Source organism: Hyla sarda, unplaced genomic scaffold (genome assembly GCF_029499605.1).
Source record: "Hyla sarda isolate aHylSar1 unplaced genomic scaffold, aHylSar1.hap1 scaffold_1724, whole genome shotgun sequence".
Lineage (NCBI taxonomy): Eukaryota > Metazoa > Chordata > Amphibia > Anura > Hylidae > Hyla > Hyla sarda.
The window spans coordinates 1-6,327 of NW_026608365.1; the positions used below are offsets into that span (position 1 = coordinate 1).

The 6,327-nt window shown below is 45.8% G+C and overlaps 3 non-coding genes across 3 annotated transcripts; all 3 read right to left on the minus strand.

Annotated features, from left to right (window-relative positions):
* Nucleotides 1-1,309: 1,309 nt before the first annotated feature.
* LOC130312749 (U2 spliceosomal RNA) lies at nt 1,310-1,501 on the minus strand. The gene has a single exon (XR_008860838.1). It is a non-coding gene; the product is annotated as a U2 spliceosomal RNA (small nuclear RNA).
* Nucleotides 1,502-3,623: 2,122 nt separating this feature from the next.
* LOC130312750 (U2 spliceosomal RNA) lies at nt 3,624-3,818 on the minus strand. The gene has a single exon (XR_008860839.1). It is a non-coding gene; the product is annotated as a U2 spliceosomal RNA (small nuclear RNA).
* A 2,106-nt stretch (nt 3,819-5,924) lies between these two features.
* Nucleotides 5,925-6,115, minus strand: LOC130312754 (U2 spliceosomal RNA). The gene has a single exon (XR_008860841.1). It is a non-coding gene; the product is annotated as a U2 spliceosomal RNA (small nuclear RNA).
* Nucleotides 6,116-6,327: the final 212 nt, after the last annotated feature.

Genomic DNA, 6,327 nt, shown 5'->3' on the forward strand with positions numbered 1-6,327 from the left:
GCTAAGGCTCCTGGGCCTGGACACAGCAGCGGCTGCAATATCTCAACGGAGAATACGTTTAATATATATGTGTGTGTGTGCGCGTATATATATATATATAATATATAGTATATATATATATATATATATTTCTCCGCCAAAATCACTTTTAAACCCATTTCCACCTTTTTTTCCCTTCTCTTCCTCTTACTTTTTTTTCACGTTTTTTTACGTTTTTCTCCTTTTCGCCTCTTTTCTGGGCGTATTATTCTTCTTTTTCTTCTTTTTTTTTCGTCTAATGCATACCCCCATCAGTGCAGCAATGCTTATTCAATACCGCCAGCAGATGGAGACACTGGGGGGATAATTTTCTAAGGATTTATACTGATTTTTCCTGTCTGAATTTGTCGCACAGAAAGTTGCAGGCCAAATATGTGTGACATTTCTGCGACTTTAGCTTCTAGAGCATTTTTACAACATTATACATAGGTGCTGAATACATAAAAAGCGACTGTTCAGCGACAGACAAGTCGCATCGGCTGAAAGTAGGGCCAGAATGTCAGTCCATGTTGGAGCAGGTTTAGATACAGTCTAAGTATAGATCTCAAAGTCTGTGCACAGAATTTAGCAAGGGCCTCGCACCTTCTGATGCATCAGGTAGGTGCACAATAGCATAGCCTAACCCCTCTGTACTTTGGTCTATATTGATGCGGGACATAGACAGCCAGCTGATGACCAATCCATTAGTGCAATGGATGGCTGGAAGCATTTGTCTTTGCCTTTGCAATACCACAGAAGCAATGCAATGGTCAATGTACAGCAATGACACACCTGTGTGAACAGCCAGGAGACCCCCCCCCCCATGTTATGTTACATAGTTACATAGTTAGTACGGTCGAAAAAAGACATATGTCCATCAAGTTCAACCAGGGAATTAAGGGAGGTAGGGGTGTGGTGCGATATTGGGTGGAAGGGATGAGATTTTATATTTCTTCATAAGCATTAATCTTATTTTGTCAATTAGGAACATTCAGCACCCACCCGCTATCAAGGCAGCTGCCTATCATGTCATGCCCTACCTGCACAGGTGTGCTGGCTACTCAAATGATCCAATTAAGGAGGCCATTTAGTCAGCAGCAGCAGAAGTCCTGTGCCTGGACGCTCCAACAGCGGCCAGACACAAGCAGAAGCAGAAGCAGCAGAAGCAGCAGCAGCACCACCTTTTGTTTTTTGGCTGCAGCAGCAGCAAGGCCCACAGGGCTGGCTAGCTGGCTAGCCAGCAAGCAGGTAGCAATGAAAGTAGGAAATCTTTCTTTTTAACCCTGTAAGGGGGTGGTGCACTGTACCCGAAGATACTGCCATATCGGGTCAATGCATAGGGCGACGGAAGCAAGCTTCGAAATCGGCCCCCGTTCTCAAAAATCCAATTAATATATGGTCCCCAGATAGGGGACGTATCAGATATTAAACTGATAAGAACAGATACTACAACTTGATCTTAGCCAAAAGGCCGAGAAGCGATAACCGTTGAAAGGGGCGGGGCCCAACAAGGTGCCCTTCATGGGCACTATCACTGCTTGCTGTCAGGGAGGCTGCCAGACAATTTTCCATGCACACTCTGGGCTGGGGGGCAGTCAACCACCAGTACACACAGCAGAACCTAAACCCATACCATTATTGCTAAGGCAGCAAGACAGGGGCCCATTGCACTCCCACGGGGCCTTTTTAAATGCAATCCATAACCCGGATTTGCCAGGAACCCTTCTTACTCCTCCTACTTGCATGTGACACTGGGCTTAGGATCTGCATAGGAAACACACACACAAGCACACACCTACCTTTGTTGCCTGCAGATGCCTCCTTGGCTGTCCCCCAAACGGTATCAAACCAACACCCACGGGAAGCTGTAAGCATAGAGGACATGCCTGCACCCCATTGGACTTACCTGTGTGGGTTAAACCCGGGTTATTTGACAACCTATGGCGGTGATGGTTTCTGCTCAGGCAGAGCAGTGCTGATGCTCCTCATAAAGCTGTCGCTGCTGTGAAGGTTCTAGGTGACATCACAAATCCCTATGGTTTACATACACAACAAAGCTGGGTTGTTGTTGTTTACACTCTGCAAGGCCTGTGGAAGTGAGTGACATCATAGCACTGTAGTTCTGAGGGTTCTAGATGGATGCAACAATCTCCTGTTGCTTCTATGAAGGCCATAATAGACGACATCACCAAACAGCTCCATAGTCACATACACAGCAAAGGAGAGATGTTGTTTACACCTAGTGATGTCAGTGGTATTGAGTGACATCACAGCACAGTGCTAAGGCTCCTGGGCCTGGACACAGCAGCGGCTGCAATATCTCAACGGAGAATACGTTTATATATATGTGTGTGTGTGCGCGTATATATATATATGTATATATATAATATATATATATATTATATATATATATTTCTCCGCCGAAATCACTTTTAAACCCATTTCCACCTTTTTTTCCCTTCTCTTCCTCTTACTTTTTTTTTCACGTTTTTTTTACGTTTTTCTCCTTTTCGCCTCTTTTCTGGGCGTATTATTCTTCTTTTTCTTCTTTTTTTTCGTCTAATGCATACCCCATCAGTGCAGCAATGCTTATTCAATACCGCCAGCAGATGGAGACACTGGGGGATAATTTTCTAAGGATTTATACTGATTTTTCCTGTCTGAATTTGTCGCACAGAAAGTTGCAGGCCAAATATGTGTGACAATTTCTGCGACTTTAGCTTCTAGAGCATTTTTACAACATTATACATAGGTGCTGAATACATAAAAAGCGACTGTTCAGCGACAGACAAGTCGCATCGGCTGAAAGTAGGCCAGAATGTCAGTCCATGTTGGAGCAGGTTTAGATACAGTCTAAAGTATAGATCTCAAAGTCTGTGCACAGAATTTAGCAAGGGCCTCGCACCTTCTGATGCATCAGGTAGGTGCACAAATAGCATTAGCCTAACCCTCTGTACTTTGGTCTATATTGATGCGGGGACATAGACAGCCAGCTGATGACCAATCCATTAGTGCAATGGATGGCTGGAAGCATTTGTCTTTGCCTTTGCAATACCACAGAAGCAATGCATGGTTCAATGTACAGCAATGACACACCTGTGTGAACAGCCAGGAGACCCCCCCCCCCCCCCCATGTTATGTTACATAGTTACATAGTTAGTACAGTCGAAAAAAAGACATATGTCCATCAAGTTCAACCAGGGAATTAAGGGGTAGGGGGTGTGGCGCGATATTGGGGAAGGGATGAGATTTTTATATTTCTTCATAAGCATTAATCTTATTTTGTCAATTAGGAACATTCAGCACCCACCCCGCTATCAAGGCAGCTGCACTATCATGTCATGCCCTACCTGCACAGGTGTGCTGGCTACTCAAAATGATCCAATTAAGGAGGCCATTTAGTCAGCAGCAGCAGAAGTCCTGTGCCTGGACGCTCCAACAAGCGGCCAGACACAAGCAGAAGCAGAAGCAGCAGAAGCAGCAGCAAGCACCACCTTTTGTTTTTTGGCTGCAGCAGCAGCAAAGGCCCACAGGGCTGGCTAGCTGGCTAGCCAGCAAGCAGGTAGCAATGAAAGTAGGAATCTTTCTTTTTTAACCCTGTAAGGGGGTGGTGCACTGTACCCGAAGATACTGCCATATCGGGGTCAATGCATAGGGGCGACGGAAGCAAGCTTCGAAATCGGCCCCCGTTCTCAAAAATCCATTTAATATATGGTCCCCAGATAGGGGACGTATCAGATATTAAACTGATAAGAACACAGATACTACACTTGATCTTAGCCAAAAGGCCGAGAAGCGATAACCGTGGAAAGGGGCGGGCCCAACAAGGTGCCCCTTCATGGGCACTATCACTGCTTGCTGTCAGGGAGGCTGCCAGACAATTTTCCATGCACACTCTGGGCTGGGGGGCAGTCAACCACCAGTACACACAGCAGAACCTAAACCCATACCATTATTGCTAAGCAGCAAGACAGGGGCCCATTGCACTCTCCCACGGGGCCTTTTTAAATGCAATCCATAACCCGGATTTGCCAGGAACCCTTCTTACTCCTCCTACTTGCATGTGACACTGGGCTTAGGATCTGCATAGGAAACACACACACGAAGCACACACCTACCTTTGTTGCCTGCAGATGCCTCCTTGGCTGTCCCCAAACGGTATCAAACCAACACCCACGGGAAGCTGTAAGCATAGAGGACATGCCTGCACCCCATTGGACTTACCTGTGTGGGTTAAACCCGGGGTTATTTGACAACCTATGGCGGTGATGGTTGTCTGCTCAGGCAGAGCAGTGCTGATGCTCCTCATAAAGCTGTCGCTGCTGTGAAGGTTCTAGGTGACATCACAAATCCCTATGGTTACATACACAACAAAGCTGGGTTGTTGTTGTTTACACTCTGCAAGGCCTGTGGAAAGTGAGTGACATCATAGCACTGTAGTTCTGAGGGTTTCTAGATGGATGCAACAATCTCCTGTTGCTTCTATGAAGGCCATAATAGACGACATCACCAAACAGCTCCATAGTCACATACACAGCAAAGGAGAGATGTTGTTTACACCTAGTGATGTCAGTGGTATTGAGTGACATCACAGCACAGTGCTAAGGCTCCTGGGCCTGGACACAGCAGCGGCTGCAATATCTCAACGGAGAATACGTTTATATATATGTGTGTGTGTGCGCGTATATATATATATATATATATATATATATATATATATATATATATATTTCTCCGCCGAAATCACTTTTAAACCCATTTCCACCTTTTTTTCCCTTCTCTTCCTCTTACTTTTTTTTCACGTTTTTTTACGTTTTTCTCCTTTTCGCCTCTTTTCTGGGCGTATTATTCTTCTTTTTCTTCTTTTTTTTCGTCTAATGCATACCCCATCAGTGCAGCAATGCTTATTCAATACCGCCAGCAGATGGAGACACTGGGGGATAATTTTCTAAGGATTTATACTGATTTTTCCTGTCTGAATTTGTCGCACAGAAAGTTGCAGGCCAAATATGTGTGACATTTCTGCGACTTTAGCTTCTAGAGCATTTTTACAACATTATACATAGGTGCTGAATACATAAAAAGCGACTGTTCAGCGACAGACAAGTCGCATCGGCTGAAAGTAGGCCAGAATGTCAGTCCATGTTGGAGCAGGTTTAGATACAGTCTAAAGTATAGATCTCAAAGTCTGTGCACAGAATTTAGCAAGGGCCTCGCACCTTCTGATGCATCAGGTAGGTGCACAATAGCATAGCCTAACCCTCTGTACTTTGGTCTATATTGATGCGGGACATAGACAGCCAGCTGATGACCAATCCATTAGTGCAATGGATGGCTGGAAGCATTTGTCTTTGCCTTTGCAATACCACAGAAGCAATGCATGGTCAATGTACAGCAATGACACACCTGTGTGAACAGCCAGGAGACCCCCCCCCCCCCCCCCATGTTATGTTACATAGTTACATAGTTAGTACGGTCGAAAAAAGACATATGTCCATCAAGTTCAACCAGGGAATTAAGGGGTAGGGGTGTGGCGCGATATTGGGGAAGGGATGAGATTTTATATTTCTTCATAAGCATTAATCTTATTTTGTCAATTAGGAACATTCAGCACCCACCCGCTATCAAGGCAGCTGCCTATCATGTCATGCCCTACCTGCACAGGTGTGCTGGCTACTCAAATGATCCAATTAAGGAGGCCATTTAGTCAGCAGCAGCAGAAGTCCTGTGCCTGGACGCTCCAACAGCGGCCAGACACAAGCAGAAGCAGAAGCAGCAGAAGCAGCAGCAGCACCACCTTTTGTTTTTTGGCTGCAGCAGCAGCAAGGCCCACAGGGCTGGCTAGCTGGCTAGCCAGCAAGCAGGTAGCAATGAAAGTAGGAATCTTTCTTTTTAACCCTGTAAGGGGGTGGTGCACTGTACCCGAAGATACTGCCATATCGGGTCAATGCATAGGGCGACGGAAGCAAGCTTCGAAATCGGCCCCCGTTCTCAAAAATCCATTTAATATATGGTCCCCAGATAGGGGACGTATCAGATATTAAACTGATAAGAACAGATACTACACTTGATCTTAGCCAAAAGGCCGAGAAGCGATAACCGTGAAAGGGGCGGGCCCAACAAGGTGCCCTTCATGGGCACTATCACTGCTTGCTGTCAGGGAGGCTGCCAGACAATTTTCCATGCACACTCTGGGCTGGGGGGCAGTCAACCACCAGTACACACAGCAGAACCTAAACCCATACCATTATTGCTAAGCAGCAAGACAGGGGCCCATTGCACTCCCACGGGGCCTTTTTAAATGCAATC